This window comes from Manis javanica, chromosome 13, assembly GCF_040802235.1.
Source record: "Manis javanica isolate MJ-LG chromosome 13, MJ_LKY, whole genome shotgun sequence".
In the NCBI taxonomy this organism is placed as follows: domain Eukaryota; kingdom Metazoa; phylum Chordata; class Mammalia; order Pholidota; family Manidae; genus Manis; species Manis javanica.
Window position 1 is genome coordinate 90,733,997 of NC_133168.1, and position 15,796 is coordinate 90,749,792.

Genomic DNA, 15,796 nt, shown 5'->3' on the forward strand with positions numbered 1-15,796 from the left:
ATCAATTACTCTCCATTTGTAGAGGAGAAACCCAAAGGGGGAGGTTAAGTAACTTTTAGGGTCACATCAAAGATGTGGGGATACCCAAAGTAATACACAGGTCTGTAAAACAGTGTCCACGAACTTAACAGAAATGACAAAGCACCTCTATTTGAAAAACGGGTTTAGAGGAGTTGGCAGTTCCTGCTTTTCCCAAGCAAAAAAAAATAGGGATGACACCCTAAATTTCAATTTCATATAGTCATGGAATTGTGTGATTTCATTGGGCTTTTATGAAATTAATACAGTTGGTAAAGGAAATGATGTAAAGAACAAGGAGCTTATTCAAGAGTATGTCATGGTCAGGATCACTAAATCCTCTCCAACTGCTAGTTAGACCAGAGAGTACCTGATTTTCCTTCCCTACCCGATAACCTGACTGAAAGGGGTCCTTGCTCACCAAAGGTGTGGCCAGTAGTGATCAGACAGGCAAAGTAAAGTTCAAGCAGAACTCCAGCACTAACAGAAAAGAGCTTTTTGGCAAAATTTATTTTTTCAGGAGCCTTACAGGACTCAGTAAAAAGATAGGCATGGAAAAAAAAGTATGGGGTCACTCCCTTCATCTTACACAAGAACACAGGCCTGTGAGGTTGGCTGATTTTTCACAGTTAAACTTCACAGTCCCTGTATGCCCTCAAAACTTACCTGGTGAGTGTATGCTTTAAGTAGGTGAGAAATTAAGAATTTTAATTAACTCATGGGGTTATCAGAAGTGAGATAAATGGCACTATTGAAAAGGTGATTACCTAATAATCAACATTTTTCTTTTTTAGAAGTAAAATTCACGTAAAATGAACCACTGACCGTTTTAAAGTGGACATGGTATCCTCAATGTTGGACGACCACCACCACTGTGGTTCCAAGGCATCTTTGTCCTAAAAGTGAACTCCTTACCCATTAACAATCACTCCCCATTCTCCCTCCCTCAATCTCCTGATAACCATTAATCTGCTTTCTGTCTCTGGATTCATCTATTCTGGGTATTTCATATAAATGGAGCCATACATGATCTTTTCAGTCTGGCTTGACTTTTCACTAAGTATGTTTTGAGGTTCCTCTATGATGTAGCCTGTTATAATTCATTCCTTTTTACGGCTGAATAATATACCATGGTTTGTATATACTATATTTGGTTACTCAGCCATCCAATAATGGACATTTGGCTTTCCACCTTTTGACTATTATGAATAGTACTGCTAAAAAGTATTCTTGAACAAGTGTCTGAGTACCTGTTTTCAGTTCTTTTGGGTATATACCTAGGAGTGGAATTATTAAGTCATAATGGTAATTTTATGTTTAAACTTTTGAGGAACCACCAAACTTTGTTACCACAACTGTACCATTTTGCATTCCCATCAGCAATGTACAAGGGTTCCAATTTCTTCACATTCTTACCAACACTTTATTTTCCAGTTTTTTTATTCTAGCCATCTTAGTAGGTGTGAAGTGGTATCTCCTTGTGGTTTTGATCTGCATTTCCCTAATGACTAATGATGTTAGGCAACCCTTCATGTGCTTGCTGGCCATTTGTTTATCTTTGGAGAAATATCTAGTCAAGTTCTTTACTCTAAATTGGGTTGTCTCTTGAAGCGGTCCTGAGAAAGAACAAAGCTGGGGCGATTATACTCCCTGACTTCAAGCTTTACTACTAAGTCACAGTAATCAAAACAATTTGGTACTGGCACAAGAATAGACCCATAGATCAATGGAACAGAATAGAGAGCCCAGATATAAACCCACACATGTATGATCAATTAATATACAATAAAGGAACCATGGATATACAATGGGGAAAAGACAGTCTCTTAAATAACTGGTGTTGGGAAAACTGGACAGCTACATGTAAGAGAATGAAACTGGATTATACTCTGTTCACAAAAGTAAACTCAAAATGGATGGACCTGAATGTAAGTCATGAAACCATAAAACTCTTAGAAGAAAATATAAGCAAAAGTCTATTGAATATAAGCATGAGCAATTTTTTTCTGGACACATCTCAGGTAAGGGAAACAAACACAAGTGGGACTACATCAAACTAAAAAGCTTCAGTACAGAAAAGGACACCATCAGCAGAACAAAAAGGCATCCTACAGTATGGAAGAATAGATCTGTAAATGATTTATCTGATAAGGGGTTCACATCCAAAATAAAGAGCTCACATGCCTGAACACCAAAAAATAAATAAATAAATAACCCAATTAGGAAATGGGTGGAGGACCTGAGAGACACTTCTCTAAAGAAATTCAGATGGCCAACAGGCACATGAAAAGATGCTCCACATCACTAATCATCAGGGAAATGCTAATCAAAACCACAGTGATGTGTCACCTCATACCAGTTACAATGACCACTATACAAGACAAGAAATATCAAGCGTTAGCGAGGATATGGAGAAAAGAGAACTCTCCTACACCATTGGGACTGTCCATTGGTGCAGCCACTGTGGGAAGCAGTATGGAGGTTCCTCAAAAAACTAAAAATAGGAATATCATTAGACCCAGTAATTCCAATTCTAGGAATTTACCCAAACAAAACAAAATCCCTGATCCAGAAAGACATATGCACCCCTATGTTTATCACTGCATTATTTATAATAGCCAACATATGGAAGCAACCTAAGTGTCCATCAGTAGATGAATGGATAAAGATGTGGTACATATACACAATGGAATAGTATTCAGCCATAAGAAGAAAACCTGCCATTTGCAAAAACATGGATGGATCTAAAGGGTATGGTGCTCAGTGAAATAAGCCAGGTAGAGAAAGACAAATACCATCTGATTTCATTTATTTGTGTAAATACAAAAAAACAAAGCAAAACAGAAGGAACAAGACAGCAGGAGACTCATAGACACTGAGAAGTGTCTAGTGGTTATCATGGGGGAGGAGTTAGGGTGGGTGGGGAAAGTGGGGGATAAAAGGGCACAAAATTTCTCAATCATAATATAAGTTGGTCACGGGGTTAGCAGTATAGCATGGAGAATATAGTCAGTGATTCAGTAACATCTTTCTGTGTTGACAGACCATGCTAGAAGGGGGAGGATTTAATAGTATGGTGACTGTTGAGCTGATAATTTTTTGGTGGATTCTTTAGGATTCTCACATATAAGATCATGTCATCTGTGAATAGAGATTGTTTTACTTCTCCTTTTCCTATATGGATGCTTTTTACATCTTGCCTAATTGCTCTGTCTAGAACTTCCAGCACAATGTTGGCATCCTATAATGTCTCTTTTTAAAGTTCTTTATATCTTCAGTAACCTTTCTCCTGACTATGAATTCCATTAAATTTATGTGGAAGACCACTTGTCTAGGTCCCTGCAAATACTCTAATTCCAGCCAATCCATTTAAGTTGGGTTCTATAGATAAAGAACGTAAAATACATAAAAACTTGTTTTGGAATCTAAGTTAAAAAGTCACTGGTCAACAAATTGGGTGTTTAGTGTCTGCAGGGCCTGGGCATTGTGGGTGCATGTTTCAATATCTGCTCAGTAACCTGTCCATAGATACCCACTCTAGACAAATCTTCAACCTGTCCTATGGGAAATGCCTGGGAATTATAGTTGAGACGCCTACAAAGATTTGGAAAAATTTGCCTAAATGGGAGTGAAGATCACTCACAAATGCATCACAAATTTATCTATTTGCTGCTATGGAATTCTCTCTGAAAAAACTCCTCTTTAGAGATAAGCCCCAAGGGCCAATGACGAATTCAGGGTAACAGAATGTGTGAATTGCCTGCTATAATGGTCCTCTTAAGGAAAACCTCCTTAGAGAGAACAAAGTCCCTAATTTCTTTCCACTGGAGGATGATGAGAATGAGAATACTGGTTGTCTCAAATGAACTAAGACCACACTGATTTTCCCCAGTGTTTAAAATATACTTTGTCTTGCTCAATAATGGCAGAACCAGATGAAGCTAAGGGAATATTCTGAGAGAAGGAAAAATTTGCTTGCCGCTATTCATCAACCCCACTAAGGCTGAAATACATCTCTTCTAGAGAAAGGGGAAATTTGGTCCCAGGATGTATGTCACCTATTGCTGTGTAACAAATTACTCCAGAAGTTAGTGGCTTAAAATAAAACACATTTATTATTTCAGAATTTCTGGGAGTCAGGAATTCAGGTGCAGTTGAGCTGGGTCCTTGGTTGGAATTAAAACGCTGCAATCAAAGTGTTGGCCTAAGCTGCGGTCTCATCTGAAGTCTTGATTGTGGATGGATCTACTTTCAATGTTGCTCATGTCACTGGCAGAACGAAGTTCCTTGCAGCAGTTGGACTGAGGGCTTTTAGCTCCTTGCTGGCTATTGACCAGGAGCCACCCTCAGTTCCTTGCCACAAGGCATCTCCTGTGTAGCAGCTTCATTAAAATGTGCAAGTGAGAAGGCAAAAGAGAATCCAGCTAGATGAAAGTCAGTCTTTTGAAACCTAACCAGGAAAGTGACATTCCATCACTTTTCCATAATCTCTTCATTATTAGCAAATCATTAAGTCTAGCTCACATTCAAGGGGAGGTTACACAAGAGGGTGAATACCAGGGGGTAGAGAATCATTTGGGGCTACCTTTGAAAGCTTCCCACCATACACAACTAGTATAAAACTAGATACAGATGCTCTTCTTTTCAACAGGTTCCAAGAACCTGCTCCACTGGCACATTTGTTTTCAAGGCGAAAGGAACCAAAGAGGACATAAGCTTTCAGTCCTGATGCCACTTATACCAATGAAAATAGGTTATTCCTACAAAACTTTTAAACAGGCCTACTCATGGAGTCCTTGCTGAAATAAGTTCTATCCTTCCCCAAAATAGGCTGGGGTCAACTATAGTGAAAATCTGTCAAGACAAGAAAACTTTCCTTGCTAAGAAAACGTCGAACAGAATTTTCTTTTAGCAGCTGGAGCAGCCTCACGTGGCCCATTTCACGCATTCTCATTCACAAGGCCTTGAACCTATAGAACCATCAGTGGCTCATGAACAAAATGTTCAGGAACACCTTTCACGATGCTCAGCGTCTACACTTTCGATTGCCAGCCTTCTGCATGAGTCTTAAGCCAGAAGGTGTCTCGCAATGCAGGTCATTTCCTGGCCATACATTCAGAAGTTTATTCATTTCCACTTCATTAGCCTCTTCTATTCTGTTCTCTCACTTAGGCATTGGTGTGCATATATATACACATTATATATATGATTCTTTTTTTCTCCTTAAAAATTTGAAATGGAATACAAATTATGCATGAAACATAGGTATAGTACAGTGAATAATTACAAACCTGAGGCACAGTGGAGAAGCAGAGTCCTTTCCAGTCCCGTAAGATGAAGAAGTTGTAGAGACCTGCTGTGCAATTGTGCTTTTGGTTAACAATACTGTACACTTAAAATTTTAGGAGGGTAGATCTCACGTTATGTTTCTATAATAATAATAATAATAATAATAATAATAATAATGAATCGGGCCATGCCAGTCCTTGATTTGGAAAATAGAAAAGAAATAGAATATGATTATTCTTTCTCAATCATTCAGGTAACCAGTGATAATTACTTGCTTGTTTTTCTTTATAGTTTCACTTCCTTCAAAACCTCAGTCCATTTCTGTCTGTTCTAGGAATCAGCATAGGAATGGCATGATCACATATGCACACATGCCTTGCTTCTTTGGTTTCCCATTACGTTTGTAAGACTCTTCGTGTTATATGCAGCTGTAGTTCGTTCCTTTTCATTGTATTACAGTCTATTCCTCCTACCACAGATGGACATTTGGGTTGTTTTCTGTGTGGGTTTTTAGGCATAGTGCCATTCGAAACCTTCCAAAGTATGTTAGCAAGTTTTTGAGGGATTAGAATTATTGGGCCACAGAGGATGAAGAGTTTCCACTTCACCAATTAAGGCCAAATTATTTTCTAAAATGACTGCAGGAAATGAGGAGCGGTGTATGAGAGCTCCGACTATCACTCCTTGTTTGACCTATGGATTCCTTCTTGTGTACTTTTAACTATGTGCAAAATGTCCATGTCTTGTTATCACTTCATTTTTTTGAATTAAAGTATTATTAATATACAATCTTATGTTGGTTTCAAATGTACATCACAGGGTGCAACAGTAACTGTCATCAATGTATATTGTGATTGCAAATTATTGTGCCACTTTATTCCTTTCCCCCATGGTACTAGTCACTTCTCAGTGTCTATGAGCATACTGCTATTTTGATCCTTCAGTTTTGTTTTGTTTTTATAGTCCACAAATAAGTGAAATCATATGGTATTTCTTTCTCCACCTGACTTATTTCACTGAGTATAATGCCCTCCAGATCCACCCATGTTGTTACAAATAGTAGGATTTTTCTTTTCATGGCTGAATAATATTCCAGTGTGTATATGTACCACTTCCTCTTTATCCATTCATCTACTGCTGGACACTTAAGTTGCTTCCATATCTTGGCTGTCGCAAATAGTGGGGAAATAAACATAGGGGTGAATATATCTTTTCGAATCAGGGATTTAGTTTTCTTTGGGTAAATTCCTAGGAGTGAAATTCCTGGGTCAAATGGTATTCTATTTTTAGTTTTTTTAGGAACCTCCATATTGCTTTCCACATCAGTTGCACCAATTTGCATCCCTACAAACAGTGTAGTAAGGAGGGTTCCTATTTCTCCACAACCTCGTCAATGCTTGATATTTCTTGTCTTTTGTATACTGGCCATTGTAACTGGTGTGATGTGATATCTCACTGTGGTTTCAATTTGCATTTCCCTGATTGTAAGTGATGTGGAACATCTTTTCAAGTGCCAGTTGGCTGTTTTTATTTCTTCTTTGGAGAAGTATCTGTCAGGTCCTCCACCCATTTTTTAAATGGGTTCTTTGTTTTTTGGGTGTTGAGGTGTATGAGTTATTTATCTATTTCAGATGTTAACCCCTTATCAGATGAGTCATTTATGAATATATTCTCCCATCCCATAGGGTGCCTTTTTGTTCTGATGGTGTCCTTTGCTATACAGAAGCTTTTTAGTTTGATGTAATCTGACCTGTTCATTTTTTATTTTGTTTCCCTTGCCTGAAATGTAGGAAAAAGTTGCTCATGCTTATACTCAAGAGATTTTTGCCTATGTTTTCTCCTAAGAGTTTTATGGTTTCATGACTTACATTCAGGTCTTTGATCCATTTTGAGTTTACTTTTATGTATGGAGTTAGACAATAATCCAGTTTCATTCTCTTATGGGTGGCTGTCCAGTTTTCCCAACAATAGTTGTTGAGGAGGCTATTGTTTCCCCATTGTATCTTCATGGCTCCTTTATAGTATACTAATTGACCATGTATGCATGGGTTTATATCTCTGTTCTGTTCCATTGATCTACAGGTCTGTTCTTGTGCCAGTACCAAATTGTTTTTATTACTGTAGCTTTGTAGTATAATCTGAAATCAGGAAGCATGATCCCCCCAGCTTTCTTCTTCCTTCTCAGGATTGCTTTAGCTCTACAGGGGCTTTTCTGGTTCCATATGAATTTTAGAACTACTTGTTCTAGTTCTTTAAAGAATGCTATGGTATTTTGATAGGGATTGCATTGAATCTGTAGATTGCTTTGGGCAAGATGGCCATTTTGACAGTATTAATTCTTCCTACCTGTGAACATGGGATAAATTTCCATTTATTGGTCTTCTTTAATTTCTCTCCTGAGTGTCTTGTAATTTTCAGAGTATAGGTTTTCCACCGCCTTAGTCCGGTTTATTCCTAGGTATTTTATTCTGTTTGATGCAATTGTAATTGTTTTCCTGATTCCTCTTTCTGCTAGTTTGTTGTTAGTATATATAAATTCAACAGACTTCTGTGTATTAATTTTGTATCCTACAACTTTGCTGAATTCAGTTATTAGTTCTAGTAGTTTTTTTTGTGTCTTTAGGATTTTCAATGTACAATATCATGTCATATGCAAACAGTGACAGTTTAACTTCTTCCTTACCAGTTTGGAAGCCTTTTATCTCTTTGTATTTTCTGATTACCATGACTAGGACCTCCAGTACTATGTTGAATAGAAGTGGGGACAGTGTACATCCTCGTCTTGTTCCTGGTCTTAGAGGAAAAGCTTTCAGTTTTTTGCTATTAAGTACAATGTTGGCCATGGGTTTGTCATATATGGCCTTTATTATGTTGAGGTATGTACCTCTGTACCCATTTTCTTGAGAGTTTTTATCATGAATGGATGTTGAATTTTGTCAAATGCTTTTTCAGCATCTATTGAGATGATCATGTGGTTTTTATCCTTTTTGTTGATGTGGTATATGATGGTGATTAATTGATGAAAATTGTACCCTTCTTGCATCCCTGGAATAAATTCCACTTGGTCATGATGGATGACCTTTTTGATGTATTTTTTAATTTGGTCTGCTATATTTTGTTCAGAATTTTTGCATCCATGTTCATCAGGGACATTGCTCTGTAATTTTCTTTTTTTGTGGCGTCTGTCTGGTTTTGGTACTAGAGTGATGCTGGCCTCAAACAATTAATTTGGCAATCTTCCCATCTCCTCTACTTTTTTTTTGGTATCATTAATCTACAATTACATGAGGAACATTGTTTATTAGGCTCCCCCCTTCACCAAGTCCCCCCTACAAACCCCATCTCAGTTACCATCTCCTCTACTTTTTAGAATATTTTAAGAAGGATGGGTATTAGCTCTTCATTAAATGTTAGGTAGAATTTGGCTGTGAAGCAATCTGTACCTGGCATTTTGTTTTTGGTGAGTTGTTTAAATTACAAATTCAGTTTCATTGCTGATGCTTGATCTGCTCAGATTTTGTTTCTTCCTGGGTCAATCTTGGAAGGATATATTTTTCTAGGAAGTTGTTCATTTATTCTAGGTTGTCTAATTTATTTTTCATAGTATTTTCTATGAATTATAATTTCATATAATTTTTCATAGTATTCTCTAATAATTCTTTGTATTTCTGTGGTATCCACTGTGATAATTCCTTCATTTCTGATTCTGTTTATGTGTGTATATTCTCTATAAGTCTGGCTAGAGGTTAATCTATTCTGTTTATTTTCTCAGAGAACCAGCTCCTGGTTTCATTGATTTTTCCCTATTGTTTTATTCTTCTCTTTTTTATTTATTTCTGTGCTGATCTTTTTTATGTCCCTTCTTCTACTGACTTTGGGCCTCATTTGTTCTTTTTCTAGTTTCATTAACTGTGAGTTTAGACTGTTCATTTGGGATTGTTCTTCTTTCTTGAGATAAGCCTGTATTGCTATATACTTTCCTCTTAGAACTGCCTTCACTGCATCCCACAGATTTTTGGGGTGTTGAGCTGTTTTCATTTGTCTCCATATTTTGCTTGATGTCTGTTTTTATTTGGTCATTGATCCACTGATTATTTAGGAGCATGTCGTTAAGCCTCCATGTGTTTGTGGACTTTTTTGCTTTCCTTGAATAATTTATTTCTAGTTTCATACCTTTGTGGTCTGAGAAGCTGGTTAGTACAATTTCAATCCTTCTGAATTTACTGAGGCTCTTTTTGTAGCCTAGCATGCGATCTATTCTGGAAAATGTTCCATGTGCACTTGAGAAGAATGTGTATCCTGCTGCTTTTGGGGCAAGTGTTCTGTAGATGTCTGTAAGGTCCATCTGTTCTAATGTGTTGTTCACTGCCTCTCTCTCCTTATTTTCTGCCTGGTTGATCTGTTCATTGGTGTGAGTGGTGTGTTGAAGCCTCCTAAAATTAATGCATTGAATTCTATTTTCCCCTTTAATTCTATTAGTATTTGTTTCACATATGTAGGTACATAGATATTTATAATGGTTATATCCTCGTTAGGCTGACCCTTTTATCATTATGTAACGTCATTCTTTGTTTTGAAATCTATTTTGTCCGATAAAAGTACTGCTATGCATGGTTTTTTCTCCCTATTATTTGCATGAAATATATTTTTCCATCCCTTCACTTTTAGTCTGTGTATGTCTTTGGATTTGAAATGAGTCTCTTATAGGCAGCATATAGATGGGTCTTGTTTTTTAGCCATTCTGCAACTCTATGTCTTTCGATTGTTGCATTCAGTCCATTTACATTTAGGGTAATTATAGATAGATACATATTTATTGCCATTGTAGACTTTAGATTTGTGGTTACCAAAGGTTCAAGGGCAGCTTCTTACCATTTAACAGTCTAACTTAACTTGCTTATGCTATTTCAAACACAATCTAAAGGTTCTTTTTTTTCCGACCTTTTTCTTCCTCCTCCACTCTTTATATATTAGGTGTCATATTCTGTACTCTTTGTATATCTCTTGACTGACTTTGTGGGTAGTTGATTTAATTTTGCATTTGCTTAGTAATTAGTAGGTCTACTTTCTACTTCCTTTACTGTGGTTTTATTTTCTCTGGTGACAGCTATTAGGCTTAGGAGTATTTCCATCTATAGCAATCACTCCAAAATACACTGCAGTGATGGTTTCCCTCAGCTTTTGCTTATCTGAAAATTATTTAATCACTGCTTCAAATTTAAATGATAATCTTGCCAGGTAGAGTATTCTTGGTTTGAGGCCCTTTTGTTTTATTGTGTTAAATACATCATGCCACTTTCTTCTGGCCTGTAAGGTTTCTGCTGAGAAGTCTGATTATAGCCTGATGGGCTTTCCTTTTTATGTGATCTTTTTTCTCTCTGGGTGCTTTTAATACTCTGTCCTGTCCTTGATCCTTGTCATTTTAATTATCAAATGTCTTGATGTTGTCTTCCTTGGGTCCCTGGTGTTGGGAGATATGTGCACTTCCATGACCTGAGAGACTATCTCTTTCCCCAGATTGTGGAAGTTTTCACCAATTACCTCCTCAAAGACACTTTCTATCCCTTTCTCTCTCAATCCTTCTGGTACCCCTATAATGCAAATATTGTTCCTTTTGGATTGGTCACACAGTTTTCTTAATATTCTTTCATTCCTAGAGACCTTTTTTCTCTCTGTATTCCTGTTTTCTAATTTCTACTTCATTTACTGTCTCCTCTACCTTGTGTAATCTGCTTTTAAATTCCTCCATTGTTTGTTTCATTTCAGACGCTGTATTCTTCAAAGTTTTCCTTTCTTGAAGTCTTCCCTGAGATCTTGAATATTTTTCTGTAGCTCCATATGTTTATGATTTTTATTTTGAAATCTTTATCAGAAAGATTGGTGATTTCAGTTTCAGTTAGCCCTCTTACTGGTGTTTGAGGGATTTTGGTTTGTATGAGGTTCTTTTACCATTTCATATTTTTAATGATTCCTACAGAATAACTTTGTGGAGGCAGCCCCTTCTTGTGCTCTGAAGCTCTACTCTCTGGATCTGCCCAGCCCCTGGAGTGATGGTGGGGGTTGCCAGTGCGTGGCGCCAGTGCCTGCTGGGAGGAAAGAGCTCTTTCCTGCAGTGCCTGTTTCCACTACCAGAAGCCAGTAGGCTGAGCATGCAGGAAGGAGCCTCTATGCTATGCTCCTGTAGTTGCCATAGGCGATGCTGCCTTCTGGCTGGCCTTGCACAATGGCGGTGGCAGCAGGTTTGCAAACCTGTGGCAGCTGGGAGGAAGGGGTGGCAGGCTGCATATCCCAGTGGGGGGCCTCAGCACTGCATTGCTAGCCAGGGGGATGGAGGGCATGAAGCTCCTGAAAGTTCCCAACCTGCTGGGCTGAGTGTACTGGGACAATTTTGTCCACCTGTCGTTTCTCCTGAGCAGCAAGCTCTGTGTAATCCTTGCCCCTTTGGCAGCCCTCTCACTGTTGGGAAGTCTTTCAAAGTGCCCACCTTTCTTTTGTCCCAGAGCAGCCGGGTGTGGGTACCTGTTCTCCACAAGCAGCTGCAATCTCAGTCTCTCCAAGTATTCCGCCTGTCTTTGTTTTCCAATTCCTCTAATCTCCAGAGCACCATGTAATGCAGGTTTGTGCTCCTGAAGCAGATCTGCAGGGGTATTTAGCAGTCCTGTGCTTCTACCCTCTCCCCACTGTTTCTCTGCCTTCCACCTATGAGCTGGGTTTGGGGGAGGGCTTAGGTCCTGCTGGATCGTGGCTGTGCTACTTTACCCTTTTCCATGAGGTCTTTTCTTTTCCCCAGATGTAGGCCATCTCTTGCAGTTTTCTTCCTGTTTACTCTTCCAAGATTAGTTTTTTTTTTGTATCATTAATGTACAATTACATGAGCAACATTATTGTTACTAGACTCCCCCTATTATCAAGTCCACCACATACCACATTACAGTCACTGTCCATCAGCATAGTAAGATGCTGTAGAAACACTATTTGTCTTCTCTGTGTTATACTGCCTTCCCTGTGTCCCCCCCAACATTATGTGTGTTAATCATAATGCCCCTTTTTCCCTCCTTATCCCTCCCTTCCCACCTATCCCCACCAGTCCCTTCCCTTTTGGTAACTGTTAGTCCATTCTTGGGTTCTGTGAGTTTGCTGCTGTTTTGTTCCTTCAGTTTTTTCTTTATTCTTATATTCCACAGATGAGTGAAATCATTTGATACTTGTCTTTTTCTGCCTGGCTTATTTCACTGAACATAATGCCCTCTAGCTGCATCCATGTTGTTGCAAATGGTAGGATTTGTTTTCTTCTTATGGCTGAATAATATTGCATTGTGTATATGTACCACATCTTCTTTATCCATTCATCTACTGGTGGACACTTAGGTTGCTTCCATTTCTTGGTTATTGTAAATAGTGCTGCAATAAACATAGGGCTGCATGTGTCTTTTTCAAACTGGGCTGCTGCATTCTTAGGGTAAATTCCTAGGAGTGGAATTCCTGGGTCAAATGGTATTTGTATTTTGAGTTTTTTGAGGAACCTCCATACTGCTTTCCATAATGGTCGAACTAATATACATTCCCACCAGCAGTGTATTAGGGTTTCCCTTTCTCCACAACCTCACCAACATTTGTTGTCATTTGTCTTTTGGATGGTGGTGATCCTTACTGGTGTGAGGTGATATCTCATTGTGGTTTTAATTTGCATTTCTCTGATGATTAGCGATGTGGAGCATTTTTTCATGTGCTTGTTGGCCATCTGAATTTCTTCTTTGGAGAAGTGTCTGTTCAACTCCTCTGCCCATTTTTTAATTGGCTTATTTGCTTTTTGTTTGTTGAGGTGCATGAGCTCTTTATGTAATTTGGATGTCAACCCCTTATTGGATATATAATTTATGAATATATTCTTTCATATTGTAGGATGTCTTTTTGTTCTACTGATGGTGACCTTTTAGTTTGATATAGTCCCACTTATTCATTTTTGCTTTTGCCCGGGGAGATAGGTTCATGAAGAAGTTACTCATGTTTATGTCCAAGACATTTTGCCAATATTTTTTTCTAAGAGTTTTATGATTTCATGACTTACATTAAGGTCTTTGATCCATTTTAAGTTTACTTTTGTGTATGGGGTTAGACAATGATCCAGTTTCATTCTCTTACATGCAGCTTAGCTGTCCAGTTTTGCCAACACCAGCTGTTGAAGAGGCTGTCATTTCCTCCTTTATCGTGTATTAATTGACTGTATATGCTTGAGTTTATATCTGGGCTCTCTAGTCTGTTTCATTGGTCTATGGGTCTGTTCTTGTGCCAGTACCAAATTGTCTCAATGATTGTGGCTTTCTTTCAGAATTAGTTTTATTTGCTGAATTTTGTGTTACATGTGGTTTTGGGAGGAGATTTCTCCATCAGTTCTTATGCCGCCATCTTGTTTGGGTGCATAGATATTTATAATGGTTATATAGTCTTGTTGTACAGATACCTTTATCATTATGTTATGTCCTTTTTGTCTCATGTTACTTCCTTTGTTTTAAAATCTATTTTGTCTGATATAAGAACTGCTACTCCTGCTTTTTTCTTCAGAAGCAGCTGCAAGATATGTGGAATATCTTTTTCCATCCTTTCACTTTTAGTCTGTGTATGTCTTTGGGTCTGAAACCAGTCTCTTGTAGGTAGCATATAGGTGGGTCTGGTTTCCTTACCTATTCTGCTAGTCTATGTCTTTTGATTGGTGCATTCAGTGCATTTACATTTATGATGACTATTGATAGATATGTACTTATTGCCATTTTATTAAATGTTTTCTGCCTGTTTTTTCCTTTCTACCTCTTTTATACTCTTCTCTTGTTATTGATTTCTTTAGTGTTGTAATTGAATTTCTATTTATTTATGTGTATTTATTGTAGGCTTTAGTTTTATGGTTACCAAAGGTCCAAGGATAGTTTCCTTACTGTATAAGAGTCTAAAATTCTGATTACTCTATTTCAAACACAGTCTGAAGGTCCTTTTTTCCCCCTTCTCCCTCCTCCACATTTTTCATATTTGATATCATAATCTACACTTTTTGTGTATCCCTTGACTGATTTTGTGTATAGTTGATTTTGCTTTTGTTTTGTTTTAATTTCATACTTGCTTGGTAATTAGTTGGTCTACTACCTTTACTGTGGGTTTATTTTCACTGGTGAAAGCTATTTAGCCTTAGTGTTATTTCCATCTATGGCAGTCCCTTCAACATATCCTGCAAGGCTGGGTTAGTGGTGGCAAATTCCTTCAACTTTTGTTTATCTGGAAATTGTTTAATTCCTGCTTCAAATTTAAATAATAACCTTGACCAGGTAGAATATTTTGGTTGGAGGTCCTTCTGTTTCATTACATTAAATATATCATTCTAGTCTCTTCTGACCTATAAAGTTTCTGCTGACAAGTCTGCTGATAGGCTGATGAGATTTCCTTTATAAATAATCTTTTTTCTCTGGTTGCCTGCTTTCAACACTCTCCCTTATCCTTGATCTTTGCCATTTTAATTATATGTCTTGGCATTGTCTTCCGGGGGTTCCTTTTGTTAGGGAATCTCTGTACTTCCATGATCTGAGTGTCTAATTCCTTCCCCAGATTGGGTAAGTTTTCAACAATTATTTCATTAAAGAGATTTTCTATTGCTTTGTCTTTCTCTTCCCCTTCTGGGACCCCTATTATGCAAATATTGTTTCATTTGGATTGGTCACATAGCCCTCTTATCATTCTTTATTCCTAGAAGTTCTTTTATCTCCCTGTTCCTTAGCTTGTTTTCCTGTTCTCTAATTTACATTTCTATTCCTGTCTCCTGTACATGTTCTAATCTACTAATAAATCCCTCCATTGTATGTTTCATTTCAGATACTGTTTTCTTCAGTTCTGAGTGGCTCTTTTTCAGGTTTTCTGTCTCTTAGTTGAAGTCCTCCCTGAGCTCTTGCATATTTTTCTGTAAATCCATGAGAATGTTTATTATCTTTATTTTGAAATCTTTATCAGGAAGATTGGTGATCTCTGTGTCACTTAGCCCCTTTTCTGGGGTTCTGTCTTGTAGTTTTGTTTGGATCATATTTCTGTGCCTATTTATTTTATCAGGGTGTCTGTCTTTCTTCCTTTGTATTAGAGGTATGTGCTATGCTTTCTGGCCTATAGAATAGCTTTATGAAGAAAGCATCCTACAGTGCCCAGATGCTCAAGATTCTTTACTCTCTAGTACCTGGTTCTCTTTTGTGGGCACCCCAGCTGTTGGCATGCCAGGGTGGGGCCACTTTTCTGTCTGGGTTCTGTAGTGGTCTAAGTCTGGGTAGGCAGTTTGCTTTGGCTGTGCCTTTGTGATCAGCTCAGGAGTCTCTGCTGGAGTCACTGTGTGCAGGGCCAACCTTTGCCTGGCCTGCAGCAATGGCAGAGTTGTAGGGTAATGGGGTGCGCAGACAGATTTGCTGCTCTTCTCTGGCTGGACATGCAGCACCAAGTTTGGACCAGCAGGGAGGAAGGAGCT